This window comes from Schistocerca serialis, chromosome 3, assembly GCF_023864345.2.
Source record: "Schistocerca serialis cubense isolate TAMUIC-IGC-003099 chromosome 3, iqSchSeri2.2, whole genome shotgun sequence".
Lineage (NCBI taxonomy): Eukaryota > Metazoa > Arthropoda > Insecta > Orthoptera > Acrididae > Schistocerca > Schistocerca serialis.
Window position 1 is genome coordinate 946,644,934 of NC_064640.1, and position 19,909 is coordinate 946,664,842.

Sequence of the window (19,909 nt, forward strand, 5' to 3'; positions counted from 1 at the left end):
GTTGTAGGCAAGGCTCCCATGCTGATACTTTCTAAAATTTAAGATTGACAGAAGATCACATACAAATAATATATTAATATTCAAACCACTTTTTGAAATTGGCTCATGTTTTTTTGTCTTTGTCATTTGTGTAAAAGTGTACTATGTTCCACATGTCATTTAATTGTCGTTTATTTTGTTTTAACACCATTTACACTGTTGTACTAAAAGAACAAACAGACATCTTACTATGAAATAAGTTTAACAGATGACAAATGTCACAAGAACACACACTTGACATGCCTAGAATTGCTGAATGCTTGGATAGAGTATGCATGTTATTTGTCTCTGCAGTGGACTGAATAACTGTGAATGCTTAGGCAGGGGTAACAAAATCTCTGCAGCAGAGAATGCTCAAAGCTCAACAACACTGTATTGTGGTCAGGGAAATATATTACTTCTGACCTCAATTTCGGTGTGAATGGGTTAGTTAAATGCCTGCATGACATTTTAATCATTCCATTCAGTTATTGTATTCATAGTCTGGGGTGTATGTCAAAGACCTGAGGGTCCACAAGAACAATTGTAACATCCAGTAAATCACATGACTTTTGCAGGCATGCAGTAGCGAGTGTTTGTATGGATCCTGGCTGAATGAGGTAAGTACAGGGTGTGGTAATTTTTGGTTCATGGATGGAAAAGCTGTCATGGTCCGGCATGTCATTCTTCTACACCCAGTTAAGATGTCATAATTTCTTGTGCTGCGTGTCACACTAACTTTATTGAAACGTGACTCTCCCCTTACAGAAATTATTAGGTAATGGGGAGGTTTTAAGAGGTGGCACACCACTCTCTCACTTTGTTTTGTCAGTCAGATAACATTCATATTTTAGGTCATGATATCGGTGTTTCCCGGTACTACATTTGCAACATGTGGTACAGGCATCCTAGTGAACGCGAAGAGACGGAAAGGTGTTGTCACTGCTGTCTTGGGGACATCTTCTGCGACAACGGTGATCAGATAATAAGCCCGATATAGATCAATAGTGGAAAATATAATCATATCATTAACGTTGGTAAAGAAGTCTTATATATGTGGCACCGGCTATCGATCCGGGATGGTCCTCGCATTGAGCTGTCAGTAATCGCCACATGGACGCCATCCGTTCTTCTTGTTTGGATTGGGGCTGCCTAACTACTATACGAAACTCTGGAAATGACCATTGACAACATGCTGTGGAATTCCTACTTCACCACACGCAAATTCTCTGGCGTCAAACAAGGCCTGGCGTGAGATGGCGGGCCTGGCATTGTCAAAATGTGATGTACCGTTGTGTGTTTAACCGGCGGGAGAATAGGCGACTGTTGCACGATTTCGGGAAATTCTTTTAGTAATCATGTGTACGGTGTACATCCTGTGACCGTACATACCGTCATCGGGATGATGCAACACACCTTCCCTGCGGTATGCAGGTTTGTAGTGGAATCGATCAGCTGCTTGCGTCGGAGATCAGGTATCAGGTCATAAAAGGATAAGAAATCGGCTCCTATGGTAGGCTGCGATATACCCACTACTGCGAAGCGACACTCAAATTTACGGCGTAGTCCAAGCTGGAGCAACAATGTGCCCTGACCGTATCTTTCAATCTTAGAGTTGTTAGCGACAAACAGAGAAGAAGTGTCGCAGCTCCAGGGTGGAACACGAGTTACCGGGTACACGGACACTTCTGTCCCCGTGTCCACTAGATATTGTACTTTTGTACTGCGGTCTGTGACAGATGGTCGACATGCATTACAGGTAAGAGTAGTTGTGGCTGCTACGTTTTCCGCTTGATTTTTCCGCTTGCACTGTGGTGTACACTTCTACGCGTCGTTGCCAAATTTCTTGTGGTACCAGCACAAATTTTGTGCCGATGGCGAGCGGTTACGACTTCTAGGCGACCTGCGGTGCGGTCGATGACGTGTGTGCATCGTTTGTAATGCGGCTTCTTGCGTGGTGAGCTCTGCTAGTTGCGACTGGAGCTATGCGAGTGCCACTGCAGACGTATTCTCTTGCCGTGGTGTCAGTGTTCACACGTTTATAGATCTCGAGGATCCTGTCCGCTGTTTGCGCTAGTGCATTTAAATCACCCGTGCACACTATCAGATTTTTTTGAGTGTCTGAGGGTAATCGGGACAGCCAAACATTGCGTAGCACGTCGTCGCTCACTGTGTTGTTTGTCAACGCGCGAACGGCATAAAAGTTGTGACGGGCGTCGATCGGCGAGCTCCTCAATCCGTAAAAGCTTCTTTAGTCCCTTCGCACCTGATTCTGACAGGCGCGTCATTAGCGCGTTCTTAATTGACGCATACCTTTCGGCTTTGGGTGGTGTAGCAAGGATATCTTGTACCTCAACGGCTAAGTCTTCTGTTAGTGCTACGACTACATAGCTATACTACGTTTCGTCTGCTGATATCCGCGCAAGGACGAACTGGCTTCCAAGCTGCGCAAACCACAACACCGCGTTGTGTTGACAGAACGGCGGGTCTTTCATTGTAACCCTATTAACTGTGCTGCTCATAGCTGGCTCTGTGGTGACGGGCGGATTGTCCATTTTCACGTGAGAGTTAGCGCGGCGCGGCTGACGAGGGAGTAATGAACGTTCACGTTACGATGCGGTGCGCATCGCTGAAGACGACGCGGTCGTGTTGTTGTCTTACCGTTGGGGTCACCAAATATGTTTTATCTGGTAGAACTGAAAATTTATTTCCACATAGAACACGTCTATGTAGGATAGCGTACAAGAGTGGAAGGCTTAACAGTAAACAGTCAAGAGAGGCATGGAATAGTCTATATCACTAACGTCAAAGAGTAACTATAATGACAAATACTAGTGTTATGGAAAGTTTATACACCACTGTACACCCGCGTTTGCGGGAAGACAATGAGATGCTATAGACGCGTTCCTCTCGCTTTAGCTTTTGAGTGGCACATCGTACTACAAAGAATATGTGTCTGTTTGTGTACTAAAAATTAGTAGGATACGTTATGAACGAATAATCGTCTAATAAGTGACCTACAGTTCAGACAACCATTAAAAGAACATGGTCGCAACAAATTTGGAGTGATGATGGCTTTGTCATCCACAGCTACGAGGGCATAATAAAGCATATTTCCCAGTCTGGACCAATAGGAAGTGGGGGTCAGATGAAATGATTTCCAGTCATTTGGCATTTCTACCACTAGTTCGGCTGCCAGTATAGCTGTTTTGTGTAACCGATTTCCGCGTTAAAAATATACGCACACCATTATACCACTAATCAACCATTGTAGTCTTGATAGTCTTTTTAAGTAGACTGTCAGGGTTTTGCATCCTACCACTACCGAACAATACACTAAAATTACGCTCTTCCAAAAAAAGTACACCTCTAGCTAAAAATGTATTCGAATTTCTGAATCCATAACCAGAACACTCGTCACGATCAGTTCCATCTGAGCTAGTATGACTCACGCCCAGCAGTCAAACTGCGGAACGATCACGATAATTTTCGTAAGTCTGCTTAAAAAAAAAGTTTCCTATATGTATCAGGAAGGCATAATTTATTCTATATCACAACCAACCAGACACTCTAGAGCGTACGTAATTGTTATCTGCACTCTCAAATTTACTCTCACTAGAATTTCCTACACTGATTTGCTTACGATGAATAGACAGTCATCATAAGTAGTAGGGCAAGGTTCGCGCCAAGACACGCTGCATTGTTGCCAAATTTATTCAAGATGACGGTGATGACGTCATCAAAGGTGGCGGCGTGTAGACTTGGCAACAGCGCATGACGTCATCCAAGATGGCGGATTTTGGCCGGAAAATAGGCCAATTGTGCTATGTCCACTAACCTAACCTCAAAAAAAAATGGCGGCAATTTTGAATTTTGGCGGGAAAATAGGCCAATTGGGCTAAGTCCACTAACCTAAGCCTCCAGAAGAAAAAATGGCAGGAAGTTTGAATTCCAACAGGATAATGCATGCAAAAACCGTACTTGTCTTTATTATTACTGATTATCATTTATTAACATTCAATATCATTTTTTATTATTTATTATCATTTATTATTATTTATTATTATTGACCTGCCTCCACTAGAAAATTCTCTCTAAATTCAAATTCCAACACGATAATGGCTGTAGAATCTTACCTTTGTTTATTATTATTCATTATTATTCATTATCATTTATTAACATTCATTATTACTCATTGTCATTTGTTATCATTCATTATCATTTATTATCATTAATTATCATTTATTATTATTTATTATCTACCTCCACTAGAAAATTGTGTCAAATTCAAATTCCAGCACGATAATATCTCGAAAACTGTATTTCTGTTTATTATTATCATTTATTATTTATTCAAGATGTCCGATTTTCTCGGCGAGAAAGCCATTTTCCTTACATCCATAACAAAAGTCTATCACAAGTTCAAATCCCAACACCATAATTGATCACACGTACGAACTTTCTCCGTCACTTACCTTTTTTCACTGGTAGCCTATCATAATCCTGTCAAATAATAAACTGCACTTATAGTAACGTAAGTCACGTCCTTCGATTTTGCAGGGGGGAAGGGACTGAAGACTTTATTTCAAGCAGTACGGTCATCACTTGTTCTCCAACACAGTCAGCACACACATCTTTGATATCACAGTGCAGTCACCACGATGTCCGCGCTCCAACTGAATTAGTTCAAATCCTCGCCACCCCCTGGCCAGCGCGCAGAGACACTGCCGATGCCTGTCATGTGAGGCGGCCGGCCACTCGCGCTGGACTGCCAGTATGCTGGGGGCGAGCCCAGCGATCACTCCTACGTCGTAAACAGGTTTTCGCTGGACAGGCTGGAACTTGCTGAGTTTGACGTCACAGCAGTACCTTGTCCACTCACCACGTGTATTCGTCGCCTCTGCACGTTTCCCGCCAAAATTGTTTGCCTCGGAGCTGAATCACACAACGGTCGGCCGTTCCCTGCCACACTTTTGGCGCCATAGTTGTTTTCCTGGGCACGTTCAAACCTGTCGATGCTGACCGCTCACCGTCCACCATTTGTCCTTGTGCGAGCGAGTAAGAACGCAGTGCTACGCTTTTGGCGGCAAAGTTTGCTCAACAGTGGAATCCGCCATGAATATACAGGGTGAGTCACCTAACATTACCGCTGGATATATTTCGTAAACCACATCAAATATTGACGAATCGATTCCACAGACCTAACGTGAGGAGAGGGGCTAGTGTAATTGGTTAATACAAACAAAAAAAAAAAAATGCACGGAAGTATGTTTTTTAGCACAAACCTAAGTTTTTTAAAATGGAACCCCGTTAGTTTTGTTAGCACAACTGAACATATAAACAAATACGTAGTCAGCGCCGTTTGTTGCATTGTAAAATGTTAATTACATCCGGAGATATTGTAACCTAAAGTGGATGCTTGAGTACCACTCCTCCGCTGTTCGATCATGTGTATCGGAGAGCACCGAATTACGTAAGGATCCAAAGGGAACGGTGATGGACCTTAGGTACGGAAGAGACTGGAACAGCACATTACATCCACATGCTAACACCTTTTTATTGGTCTTTTTCACTGAGGCACATGTACATTACCATGAGGGGTGAGGTACACGTACACACGTCGTTTCCGTTTTCAATTACGGAGTGGAACAGAGTGTGTCCCGACATGTCAGGCCAATAGATGTTCAATGTGGTGGCCATCATGTTCTGCACACAATTGCAATCTCTGGTGTAATGAATGTCGTACACGCCGCAGTACATCTGGTGTAATGTCGCCGCAGGCTGCCACAATACGTTGTTTCATATACTCTGGGGTTATAGGCACATCACGGTACACATTCTCCTTTAACGTAGCCCACAGAAGGAAGTCCAGAGGTGTAAGATCAGGAGAACGGGCTGGCCAATTTACGTGTCCGCCACGTCCTATGAAACGCCCGTCGAACATCCTGTCAAGGGTCAGCCTAGCGTTAATTGCGAAATGTGCAGGTGCACCATCATGCACCACATACGTCGACGCGTTTCCAGTGGACATTTTCGAACAACGTTGGCAAATCATTCTGTAGAAACGTGATGTATGTTGCAGCTGTTTGGGCCCCTGTAATGAAGTGAGAACCAATGAGGTGGTCGCCAATGATTCCGCACCATACATTTACAATCCATGGTCGCTGTCGCTCTAGTTGTCTGAGCCAGCGAGGATTGTCCACGGACCAGTAATGCATGTTCCGTAGATTCAGTGCCCCGTGGTTTGTGAAACCTGCTTCATCGGTAAACAGGCAGAACTGCAACGCATTCTCTGTTAATGCCCATTGACATAATTGCACTCGATGATTAAAGTCATCACCATGTAATTGCAAATGTAGCGACACATGAAACAGGTGAAAGCGGTGATGATGCAGTATGCGCATGACACTACTTTGACTCAGTCCACCAGATCTTGCAGTGTCCCATGTACTCATGTGTGGGTTCATGGCAGCAGCAGGTAACACACTAACTGCACCCGCTTCTACTGTGACGGGCCTGTTACGGACCCGTTTGCGTGCTACGACCATACCTGTTGCATACAGTTGGCGGTAGATGTTTTGCAATGTGCGGAACGTTGGATGCTCTCTGTCCGGGTAACGTTCTGCATACACCCTGCAGGCTTCAGCTGCATTTCGTCGACACTCACCATAGATGAGTATCATCTCCACCTTTTCAGAGTTGGAATACACCATGGTCACAGTTCCTACAACACTACACTATCACAGACGTCTGGTAACACTGTGTACTACAGTTGGTCTGCGTGCGGAGACGATTGAAGAATAACAATAGCAGCAAGCGCTACATGCGGACACTGCGACAGCTAGACCAAACCACAACAGTGCACTACAGCCACACTCGTAAACACTATCGTCATCGTAAACATGTCCCTGCAGATGCTGCTCGCCGACCGTGGCCCGTGTTTGTTACAACACGCTACTGAACGTCGGAGGTTTCAAGCGTCAACTTTAGGTTACAATATCTCCGCATGTAATTAACATTTTACAATGCAACAAACGGCACTGATCACATATTTGTTTATATGTTCAGATGTGCTAACAAAACTAACGTAGTTCCGTTTAAAAAAACGTAGAATTGTGTTAAAAAACATACTTCCTTGCATTTTTGTATGGTTTGTATTAAACAATTACCCTAGCCCCTCTCCTCACGTTCGGTCTGTGGAATCGGTTCGTCAGTATTTGATGTGGTTTACGAAATATGTCCAGCGGTAACGTTAGGTGACTCACCCTGTATAACAGCACGTTTGGTCCGCACTAGAATGCTCGCTAATTGACTCTCTCTTGCGCGCGCGTAATAACTGTACAATCGCTGCGCCGCCGCCACGCTTAAGTCCCACAGCCTCCATACTTGTGACGGACATAGTCTTCTGTAAATACCTAAGTACTAATTCCATTTCGTTTTTAATCATATTAAATAATTCAATTTTCAATTTCATATACGTATGTAAAGGTGTTCAACTACCTAATTTCAACTACTATTCGAGGACCAGACAGCCACCTCTCCCTAGGAACCAGCGCCGAGTTTGAATTCTGGCAGTAAAGAAAGGTTACTTCTGCTTTCTCTACCAACCTACCAAAATTGTTGGAAAGAAAGGGCACTTGTGCTAACCTCAGCCACCCGACCACCACTTCTTCCTAGGAACCAGCGCCAAGTTTGAAATCTGCCATTGAACAAAGCTCACTGGCGCTTCCGCCACCAACCTAAGAAAATTGTTGCAAACCAAGCGCATCATCGCTAAACTACGCCACCAGCACTCAACCTCTTCGTACACGTTTCGGGTAAAAGGACTCACCCTGCACTAGGTCCATGGATGAGGGAACCAATTTACTTTATTTACGAATGGAATATATGTATCACACCTGCATGTTCCACACCATACAGACCTGAAAAACACTGCTTCATAATTCATTTATAATGCTCTAGACACATGCTTGCTAATTGTAAACAGTTTAAAATATTTCATAGCACTGCCTACAGACATGCGAACCACTCGTAAATAATGCAAAACATTTGCGTCCAAATAGCCAAACAACTGCTAATTTTTGGAAATAATTTCAGTGCATAGGCTGATGGAAGGAGGAACGAGTGTACTTTATTTATTTGCAACATATTTTTTTAACTTTTGCTTCTCATAGGTTTCGATATGTAAGGCTGACCTAAGGCATGTTCTGAACTCCAGTAGTGCACTACACTTGGCAACACAACCACACCCATCAAGATATTTATTCCAGTCCAGACCTGTAAATTATCTACAGATAAATTTGTGCAGTTATTTGTCGTCTCACTCACAGTCTGACCAGGTTCCCGTTATTGCGCAAAAAGAGCTCAGACTGCGCTGTGCTGCTCGGGGAAGTAAGGAAGGACTGCACTCTATTTATTTCAAGCCCTTTTATTTAGTAGTGGAGTATATTTGTCACAAAACGCCGGCACTGATCTGAGTGTTGTCATCTGACACAGGCCACAAACACGTAAAAAGCTCCTAATTTCACCACACAATAGCAAACAGCTCATAATGTAGTACACAATATCAGCAGACGAGCTCTGTACTCTTAAACTCTCCAAATAAAGCACAGCACAGTGCACATACATGTTCGCAAAATAGTGCAACAGACGCGCCCAAACACCCACAGCTGTCAAACCGACCAAAAGTCTCTGCTCGGCCTCTCCCCATACTTGACCTCAACACAGTCGCATTCGCGCCTAACACCGGATAAAACTGATATCGCCTATGCGCCTCAGATTACACTCCAAGGCAGGCCCAGGCCACGCGCGCGCACGCGCGTTCGGCTGGGGGAGGGCGTTCCAGAGCCTTCACTCAAGTTCAGCTTCCGAGCGCTCCTGACAGCCGACCAGAAAGGGCACTCTCCTCCGACACATGTCAAAGCTACATTGTTCTTCTCATGTATACCGCCGGCGTCTCAGGTCTGGACCTGCCTTCACGTCTATTATCAGAATAGCCCATAATTAGTTGACACACACTATTAATGCGGCCGGGAAAACATTTACTACTCGCATGAAACCGAGATGGTGACGGAAAACCAATCACTCTGATCTGTGCTGCAGGCGCGTGTTATCATTGAGAACACTCTATTTATTTTTTCGAGCAACTTATTTAACCATACAGTATATCTATCATGCTATCACAAAACACCCACCCAGATGTGCCCTGGGCCATGTTGCACAGCCCACAGACACGAACCCAATCATAATTTCAGTACACACTACAGCAAACTGCTACTAAATAATACCTCACGCAGATGTGTAGATACGCTCAGTACTCATAAACTATCCTAATAACGCATAGTAGAGCCTGCAGATCCGCTCGAAAAATAACACAGCAGACGTGCGCATGTACCCCCCTCTCCACACCCTGCCCACAGGATCGTGAAGTCACCCAACCGTCTGATTTCAGACCTCGCACAGCCCCTGCTCGGCTTCCGCAAGCGTGAGTTGGCGCGGTCAACGCGCTCATCAGCGGTCAAAGCACAAACATATGTCCATCCAGGACCGCAGTCCCTCACAACCCCGAGCCGCTGCCACCGAACGCGGGTGAAAGTCAACTTTATATCAACGTAGCATAATTATCAAAGCGCAGGCTCCATACGCTAGACACATCATAGCAGCACATGTCTTTACCTCCTATGACCCTGTAGCACACTGCGCATTGCTCCTCACATGACATTACACGGCCCTTTAACTAAACATAACTACACATCCCTGCTCTTGCCTCGTCACGTGACTAGCCATCTAAAACCTCCTCAATATTATTCTTACTTTACAATATTTTTTTAAAAATAAGATCTAATTTACACCTCCCACTGCACCTAACCTCACACCCATCCCACAATCAACATACACAAACGTCCTCGACCCTATCTTGACACTCATATATCACCCCACAAACCATGCCCATCAATCAATTTACCATTCTCATCCCCTGTTTTCGAATTACAAACGTAGCCTCTATCTAAACACCAATCATCTCATCTTTCTCACACTTTCAACAGTAAAATTAATTTTACACACACCCAGAAATACCAAACGCAATTAAAGAGTCAAACTTTTATACAGAGCATCAAGCACATACGACACTCACACCAATATTCAAAGCCTGGTCCATATTTATCACCTCCACCTTGAATTAAATATTATTACCATTGCCGCAACATTCTGCCAGCGCTCGATTTGTACCTATATTTTCCGCTCTTAACTGTTGTCACTAGCGGTCGAATATCACTATCTATAGATTGCATAAATTTCCACATACAAAAATCTCGCCCCGCCATTTAGAGACTCCTATGTCCGAACACATAGCATCATTCAACAACTACCACTTGCTCTTATCTAATAACTCATCCATCAGGTCCGGGGGCAAGGTCACCCCTTTCTATCTTTCTTTCAGCAGCAGATAGCTATTTTTTTACAGTGGTAGCTAAATTGCGCCATCAACTTAACATCACCATTCGCGAAACATATCTTCAAATACGTAAACACACTTACTCCATTATGCAGTGGTCCTGCTGACGAAATGACCTTCAGTATTACAGTTCTTAATCCAATAACCACTGAAACAAGTACTAATTGCTCAAACTAATCCCATAGCGCCTTAAAAAGCGAGTGTCTGAGCGCCGCCGGCGGCATGTCAAAGCCACATAGCTGTCCATCTAAACAGCTGTCCACTCAGCCACGAGGACCAGAATGCTGAAGTGGGCTCTCTCTGTACCTGCTCTCCAGCTATTGTCTCCGACATACAGTGCAGAAATGGATTCCTGAATAGCGCAGATCTCTATCTCCCCCTTGCATCTCCAACAGGACATGTAAATATTGTCTCCCCCAGCCAGCGAACCCGACGTCATTCACTCTTCGCTGACAATTTCCACTCACAAATCTTAAACACGCGCATATATAAAACCATATTCACTCCTGCCAAAACACACTTAATAATAAAATAGCATTCTCCCTTTATAAGCATAGATGAGTATGCATTTATCTTCACCCATCTGATCTCTGCAATTTAAGTCAGAGAAAGACATGTCTATTACCTTCTGCAACCTGTCTATAAACAGAACGATCTCAGTTACTACAACAGGACCTTGTTTTGACCATTCGCCGGAAATGCGCGCAATGTTGTACGCCTCAACCTAGGTACAAGTACAACAGATCCTCAACATCCTATTATCTTTATCCTCTACCATCAAACAGTGAAAAGTCACAAAGGCACCAATGTAATCCACCTCCAGTGCGGACAAACGGAATTCACGATACTCCCCCTGAATAACTCAGAGTGCGACCTTCCAAGAATTCCTAACAGCTCGCCAAGTCCGACACCTCAAACTACAGATCCCTATATGAACAAGATCATATTAAATATACACGCGCTGCAGAGAGCCCCTTAAAGTTTGATCACCCATTCTCTAAGCGAATGTGAAGCTGCCTCTGGCCCTTGTTCAAACAGTGTTTTCTAACATGCTTTTGCACACTGCCGAGTATTTCGTCTTTCTGCTGTGACTTCGAAGTCAGTGTCTGATTCTAAACAGACATTAACACGGACTGATGCACAGTCTCTCACAGGAAACTATACCTTGCACCTTGTAAATCATATTCTTACAGTCGATAGCATAACATTGAATGATTTTAAACAAAGGACAGCCACAACACAAGGAAACTAGAAGAGCCTGCTGGCGTTGTAGCCACTTCCCTCGAAAGTGATTGTCCACCTCTACATTTAAACTCATATGTCGCAGTGACCGAATAGTTTATAACTCTGCATTCCATTTCTAGTGATTGGTCATTTTTGCACACAAGTACGGGATCACCGTTTTCGGTGCTAGCAACCCAGGAAGTTGCGGACCATGAACCAAAATTTGTCCCCCAACTCAAGCAAGCATTGTCAGTCAATCATTATGTCATACCCAATGCACAGATGCGATGGATAAGGCACCACCGATCTACAGTAATATTATCCATCACAGCTGATATCGCGAAAAATTTTACAGTATGTCCAACACTGGCCAATCATGTGACAGCTTGTTTTCTTAATTTCAGAATCATAGCTAAACCATACATCCTCAACTTTTCAAGTATCATTGTGAACATTCATAGATGACTGCTCAGCACGTCCATTCACACTTAATTCTCGAACACATAGAGACGATCAAATTATACCAGACAACGCTATACATATTTCTAAGACCTCGCGCATAGTACTCGATCAATCTCTCTGCGTATGGCGGTCACAGAGCTATCTAGTCCTCTTATGTTAAAAGACCATCCTCACCTCGGTATTGACCAATCTACCCCACAACATCGCTACCCAATTATTCCTCAACCGAGCAGACGAATACAGCTACACTCCACCTCTCTTGACTGAATAGAGCTTTCCTAGTCCTAACCCCTCCAAGTGCACCACGTTTCTCGAAATGTAACCAAGTCTTGTAGCTGAGCACACCATACTGATCTATAGTAACAGACCTCAAAGTGCCGTAATTTAATAGCCTGCAGTTAAGAAGAACAGGAACGGAGCGATATTTATACACACCGTAGTTCAATACATTTTTAAGTAAATCATCCAATCTATCACGTGTAAAGTTTTGTTCTAGAGTCCACGATCGGTGCATCGAACGTTCCGGTAGGAGAGAGAGAGAGAGAGAAAGAGAGAGAGAGAGAGAGAGAGAGAGAGAGAGAGGACATGAACACACACACACACTCCTAAGACTAGAACGTTCAGCATTTAAAAACGGGCTATAACCTCAGATCGCTTACTTTTCCATCCTGTCAGACATACATCCTTCTCCCCGGTCACCCTATGCTGAGCTATCTCTACCCCAATTGTAAAACTTTTCCTTTCTATCATACGATCCCAATATAGCCCTGCGGATATATCTAGTGCCCAATGACCACACCAGATCACGAGTCAGAAATAATAGTATTACTCCATCAGGTCTATATAAAAATGATAGTTATTAGCGGCCGGTACATCCTAGAAGCAAACAGATACGCCTAACAGCAGCGTCCAACATGTGAAAATTACAAGTCATCCTGTCACTAACTCTGTAAACACCCGTCAGTCGGGTATGTGTGTACACACTGATTACAGCCCCTCACAAATATCCACAGCTAACTTAGTTACAACGCTAAAGTCTCGATTTTCCACCAAGCATGCGACAGGGTGGGGGTCGCGTTAATCAAAGTGCGTTTAGAGGAATGTGTCAAATTTCATCACACATGAGATAGATGTCCTCTGATGACCGACGGGTTCGCCGTTAATGATCGCAAGTAGACAGTGCTTTAAACCACATACCGAACACGTAGCCGCATGCCACTAGAACGCTGACTATATCACGTGACTAAGGCATCCAAATAGAATACTGGGAACAAAAATCTACCTTCAGCAACTTGTCCTTCTCTAGAATAAATGAGTCAACGTTTGAATCGTACCTAGTTGCAGCTCTGTCTCAATTGATCATCCCGCAATATTTTGCGAGCATGTCTGTGCACTGTGCTGTGCTTTATTTGGAGAGTTTAAGAGTACAGAGCTCGTCTGCTGATATTGTGTATTACATTATTTAAGAGCTGTTTGCTATTGTGTGGTGAAATTAGGAGCTGTTTACGTGGTTGTGGCCTGTGTCAGATGAGCACAGTCGGATCAGTGCCGGTGTTTTCTGACAAATATACTCCACTACTAAATAAAAGGGCTTGAAATAAATAGAGTGCAGTCCTTCCTTACTTCCGCGAGCAGCACAGCGCAGTCTGAGCTCTTTTTGCGCAATAACGGCAATCTGGTCGGATTGTGAGTGAGTCGACAAAGCCGGCCAAGGTGGCCTAACGGTTCTAGGCACTACAGTCTGGAACCGCGCGACCGCTACGGTCGCAGTTTCGAAGCCTGTCTCGGGCATGGATGTGTGTGATGTCCTTAGGTTAGTTAGGTTTAAGTAGTTCTAAGTTCTAGGGGACTGATGACCACAGCAGATAAGTTCCATAGTGTTCAGAGCCATTTTTGAGTCATCAAATAACTGGACAAATTTATCTGTAGAGGAGTTACAGGTCTGGATTGGAATGAATATCTTGATGGGTGTGGTTGTGTTGCCAAGTGTAGTGCACTACTGGAGTTCAGAACATGCCTTAGGTCAGCCTTACATATCGAAACCTATGAGAAGCAAAAGTTAAAAAAATATGTTGCAAATAAATAAAGTACACTCGTTCCTCCTTCCATCAGCCTATGCACTGAAATTATTTCCAAAAATTAGCAGTTGTTTGGCTATTTGGACGCAAATGTTTTGCATTATTTACGAGTGGTTCGCATGTCTGTAGGCAGTGCTATGAAATATTTTAAACTGTTTACAATTAGCAAGCATGTGTCTAGAGCATTATAAATGAATTATGAAGCAGTGTTTTTCAGGTCTGTATGGTGTGGAACATGCAGGTGTGATACATATATTCCATTCGTAAATAAAGTAAATTGGTTCCCTCATCCATGGACCTAGTGCAGGGTGAGTCCTTTTACCCGAAACGTGTACAAAGAGGTTGAGTGCTGGTGGTGTAGTTTTGCGGTGATGAGCTTGGTTTGCAACAATTTTCTTAGGTTGGTGGCAGAAGCGCTAGTGAGTTTTTTAAGGGCAGATTTCAAACTTGGCGCTGGTTCCTAGGAAGAAGTGGTGGTTGGGTGGCTGAGGTTAGCACAAGTGCCCTTTCTTTCCAACAATTTTGGTAGGTTGGTAAAGAAAGCAGAAGTAACCTTTCTTTACTGCCAGAATTCAAACTCGGCGCTGGTTCCTAGGTAGAGGTGGCTGTCTGGTCCTCGAAAAGTAGTTGAAATTAGGTAGTTGAACACCTTTGTATTCGTATATGAAATTGTACATTGAATTATTTAATACGATTAAAAACGAAATGGAATTAGTACTTAGGTATTTACAGAAGACTATGTCCGTCGCATGTATGGTGGCTGTGTGACTTAAGCGTGGTGGTGGTGCAGCGATTGTACAGTTATGACATGCACGTGAGAGGGAGTCAATTAGCGAGCGTTCTAGTGCGGACCAAACGTGCTGTTATATAGTCATGGCGGATTCCATTGTTGAGCAAACTTTGCCGCGAAAAGTGTAGCACTGCGATCTCGCTCGCTCGCACAAGGAAAAATGGTGGACGGTGAGCGGTCAGCATCGACAGGTTTGAACGTGCGCAGGAAAACAACTATGGCGCCAAAAGTGTGGCAGGGAACGACCGACCGTTGTATGATTCAGCTCCGAGGCAAACAATTTTGGCGGGAAACCTGCAGAGGCGACGAATACACGTGGTGAGTGGACAACGTACCCCTATGACGTCAAACTCGGAAGTTCCAGTCTGTCCAGCGAAAACATGTTTATAACGTAGGAGCGATCGCTTGGCTCGCCCCCAGCGTACCGGCAGTCCAGCGCGAGTGGCCGGCCGCCTCACATGACAGGCGTCGGCAGTGTCTCTGCGCGCTGGCCAGGGGGTGGCGAGGATTTGAACTAATTCAGTTGGAGTGCGGACATCGTGGTGACTGCACTGCGATATCAAAGATGAGTGTGCTGACCGTGTTGGAGAACAAGTGATGACTGCACTGCTTGAAATAAAGTCTTCAGTCCCTTCCCCCCTGTAAAATCGAAGAAGTTGACTTACGTTACTGTAAGTGCAGTTTATTATTTGACGCGATTATGATAGGCTACCGCTGAAAAAAGATGAGTGATGGAGAAAGTTCGTACGTGTGATCAATTACAGTGTTGGGATTTGAACTTGTGATAGATTTTTGTTGAGGATGTAAGGAAAATGGCTTTCTCGCCGAGAAAATCGGACATCTTGAATAAATAATAAACGATAATAATAAATAGAAGTACAGTTTTCGAGACATTATCGTGCTGGAATTTGAATTTGACACAATTTCCTAGTGGAGTTAGGCCTATAATAATAAATAATAATAAATGGTAATGAATGATAATAAATGATAATGAATGGTAATAAATGACAATGAATGATAACGAATGTTAATAAATGATAATGAATAATAATAAACAAAAGTAAGGTTTTGCAGCCATTATCGTGTTGAAATTTGAATTTGGAGGGAATTTTCTAGTGGAGGCAGGTCAGTAATAATAAATAATAATAAATGATAATAAATAATAATAAATGATAATAAATAATAATAAACGATAATAAATAATAAAAAATGATAATGAATGTTAGTAAATGATAATCATTAATAATAAGGACAAGTATGGTTTTTGCATGCATTATCCTGTTGGATTTCAAACTTCCTGCCATTTTTTCTCCTGGAGGCTTAGGTTAGTGGATGTAGCACAATTTGCTTATTTTCCCGCCAAAATCCGCCACGTTGGATGACGTCATGCGCCGTTGCCAAGTCTAAATGCCGCCATCTTGGATGACGTCATCACCGTCATCTTGAATAAATTTGGCAACAATGCAGCGTGTCTTGGCGCGAACCTTGCCCTACTACTATCATAGTGGTGTGCTACAACAGTTCTGTCGGTATTCCGTTTGGTATTTTTTGTACCCCTTATCAGCCCATGTTGGTGACGGGGTGGCCTTGCTGCCATCCAGTCATATCTACATTAATTTTCCATATCATGGCAAGCTGATCGCTCTTTGGTCTATCTTCATTTCCCTACTATTGTGTAGGTCAACCGCTGGAATACATATTACGTCTTTTGTATGCGTAAGGTAAACACAAAATGACGATTCGTCATATTACGTTCATCTCACATCGACCTGTCTTTTCCACTTCTCTCTTTTATATGTCATCTTTTGTATACGGATGGGAAACTCAGGATGACGAGTCTTCATACCAATTACAGAATACATCATCTAGGTAAAAGTGGAAGCCGTCACCTTCTCGTTCAAAGCGCCGAAGAAGTTCTTCACAAGCATCAACACGTCGTTCTCTCATTTCAGGAGTCATTTGCTGTGGCACCCATCTTGCAGACACTTTGTGAAACTGGAGCCCATCGTGCACAATGTGGTGTGCTGACACATGACTAATCTGTAAACAAGTTGCAATGTCATTCAGTGTCACTCGGCGGTTTTCCTTCACTATGGCTTCAACTGCTGCAATGTTCTGTGGAGTCAAAACCCGTTATGCCTGACCTGGACGAGGAGATCTTCCACTAAAGTCACACCATTTGCGAACTTCCTACTCCATTTGTAGACCAGCTGAAACATGCATCACCGTACTGAACTTTCATTCCTCAATGAATTTCAATAGGTTTCACACATTCACTACGCAAATTCTGAATAACAGAACGCTGTTCTTCCCTGGTGCAAGACACAACCGGGGCGGCCACCTTTATACTGATACTGCGACGATATGTGGGCATCTGCACTATGCTGCCACCTACACGTCATTCTGCACACTGTTTGTAGGACGCTTACCAACTTACAGGATAACGGCGCGAAATTTCGATTTGTTATTTCAACTTTAAGGTTTTCATTTGACTCACCCTGGTATAAATACACTCGACATAGATGTCATTTGCGTGTCCTTTAGACACCTATAAAACCACCAGTTAGTTCTCTCTTTTTGCATTATCAAAATTACTCTCACTAGATTTTTTCCACAAAATTCTTAACACACCAGTAAAAATCTCTGGGAGAGACGACGCTTTTCGCGGTTTTAGAAAATATAAATAACAACCATATCGCCTATTCTTGATTCAGTACCATGTATCAGACCCCAAGCTGCAACATGTGTGTGCCGGCCGCGGTGGCCGTGCGGTTCTAGGCGCTCCAGTCCGGAGCCGCGCTGCTGCTATGGTCGCAGGTTCGAATACTGCCTCGGGCATGGGTGTGTGTGATGTCCTTAGGTTAGTTGGGTTTGAGTAGTTCTGAGTTCTAGGGGACTGATGACCACAGCAGTTGAGTCCCATAGTGCTCAGAGCCATTTGAACAATTTTTGCAACGTGTGGGACGGAAGGACGATTATCCCATCGCTCTCGGACTTTGAAAGGGGAAAAATACGTTTCTACTCCATACTGATTTATTTACGAGGAACATGCAGTAGTGTTTAGAAAAAGAAATCTGGTTTAGAAGCAATTACTTATTAAGTATTCTTTACAAATTGTAGACTATGACTGGATGGTAAACAGAGCTGTCGTCGACCCTGGACGATTCAGCAGTGACAGACATGACCTACCGCACCCAGTAGAAATGAGATGTGGACTGATGTGTGGCATACGATTTCGGCGTCCCTGATGATTCAGGTACGGCAGTAGTCGTGAACTACCACACAGATCTACTGTTGTGGTGAGTATTGTTTATGAGTACCAGTCCTAATTCGGAGATATCTTTATCTGACGGTATTGTGGAGAAAAATGCTCTGGATTGAGAGAAATATGTTTTCCAGGCTTTAATATAGCACTTCTGCATAATACTTACGTCATCTTAGTTGGAGTCAGTGTTAAAAATCTCCATGTAGTGGATAATTAGAACCGTACTCAGACAAAACATAATTAATAAGCTTCTCTCGGTCTTGAGAATCTTAGGACGTTTTAAGGGAATTTTCGAGTATTCCTCCAATAGACAAACTGCAGCTGTTCTGCAAGTTAACCATTAGTTTGCACAATATGGATGTAACTGGCACAGAGTACAGTGGAGCACATTGTAAATACTGCTTGTTGTATGCGTATCTAGTAAAACAATGTTCTTTAGCCAAGGAGGACGTAAAAGGTCCACGTAGTCAGATGACTATCCACTAAAAAACGTATAAGGTGCTTACAGATAATTTTTTGTGGTTTGACTTGTAAATTTATTACATATCATAACAATAGGAGGTCATCTACTTTAAAAAGATTATTCGAGCTGTCTTATCGTTGTCTACAATCACACTGTGTTTCTCTGACAACCTTCTTCCATGAAGAAGTAATCGCTTGGTGTTACGTAAATGGTATATGTTGCGTCACTACTCTTTCTATATCTACTCGTCACAGCTCCTGTTGATCGATTATCAAATTGTAAAATTATTTTGTTTTTTTCTGAGTACATCTGTTACGCCATGTCTATCACTTCCTCGGTGTAAACTACAGCAAAATTCATACATTTTCTCGCAAGGGATCTACAATAATCTCGCTATCTCTCAACCTGTAGCACAGATCTCGGTCAGTTAGCAGGTAGAGTGCGCAGTGATTCTAATAGATCACTCGCCATCATAGCTTACTAGCAAAGCATTGAAGAGGTCCCCCAGAAACTTTGATCTAGAGTTTATGTCACATTCCAGCCACACACTAAGATAAATGCGGATATTCTTTGTGACAGAATTTTTGACATTTTACACATATATCTGTATGTATCTCTGTTCTCCATAAGTAAATGTGCACTTAAAAATATGCTCTTATTGTTTTCATGGCCAGATGAGACTTGACATTTTGTTTTGTGCCAGCCGACTTTGTTACAGAGCTTCAACCCAGCCAGGGTGTACACTTATTTCTCCTAATGGCAAAACTAATGCTTAAACACATGGACTATAGTTGGAGGTAGTGTGTTGACGTCATTGTGCTGTAAAAAGACATGGCGTAACAGTGATATGTCTGTTGGAAGTGGGGACATCCAACTTCCTCCTTCCATCGATGCCAGAGGCGTCGTTGGAAGCGGCGACGGGCTGGATCCATCTACACACAAGAAAATTCATGTACAATGATCTGTATAGATCCACCCACGTATGATCCGAGTTATCTTCCGAAAGATGGATCCACCATCTTCTGGTCTGTCTGGGAATATTGTTCGGGTTGGATCATGTATGTAGTACGTCAGGGAATAATCTACACTACTATTCTGTACTACTTAACGGCCGACTTACAAGTCAAGTTTTGCCTTTCCTCCCTCACTCTTC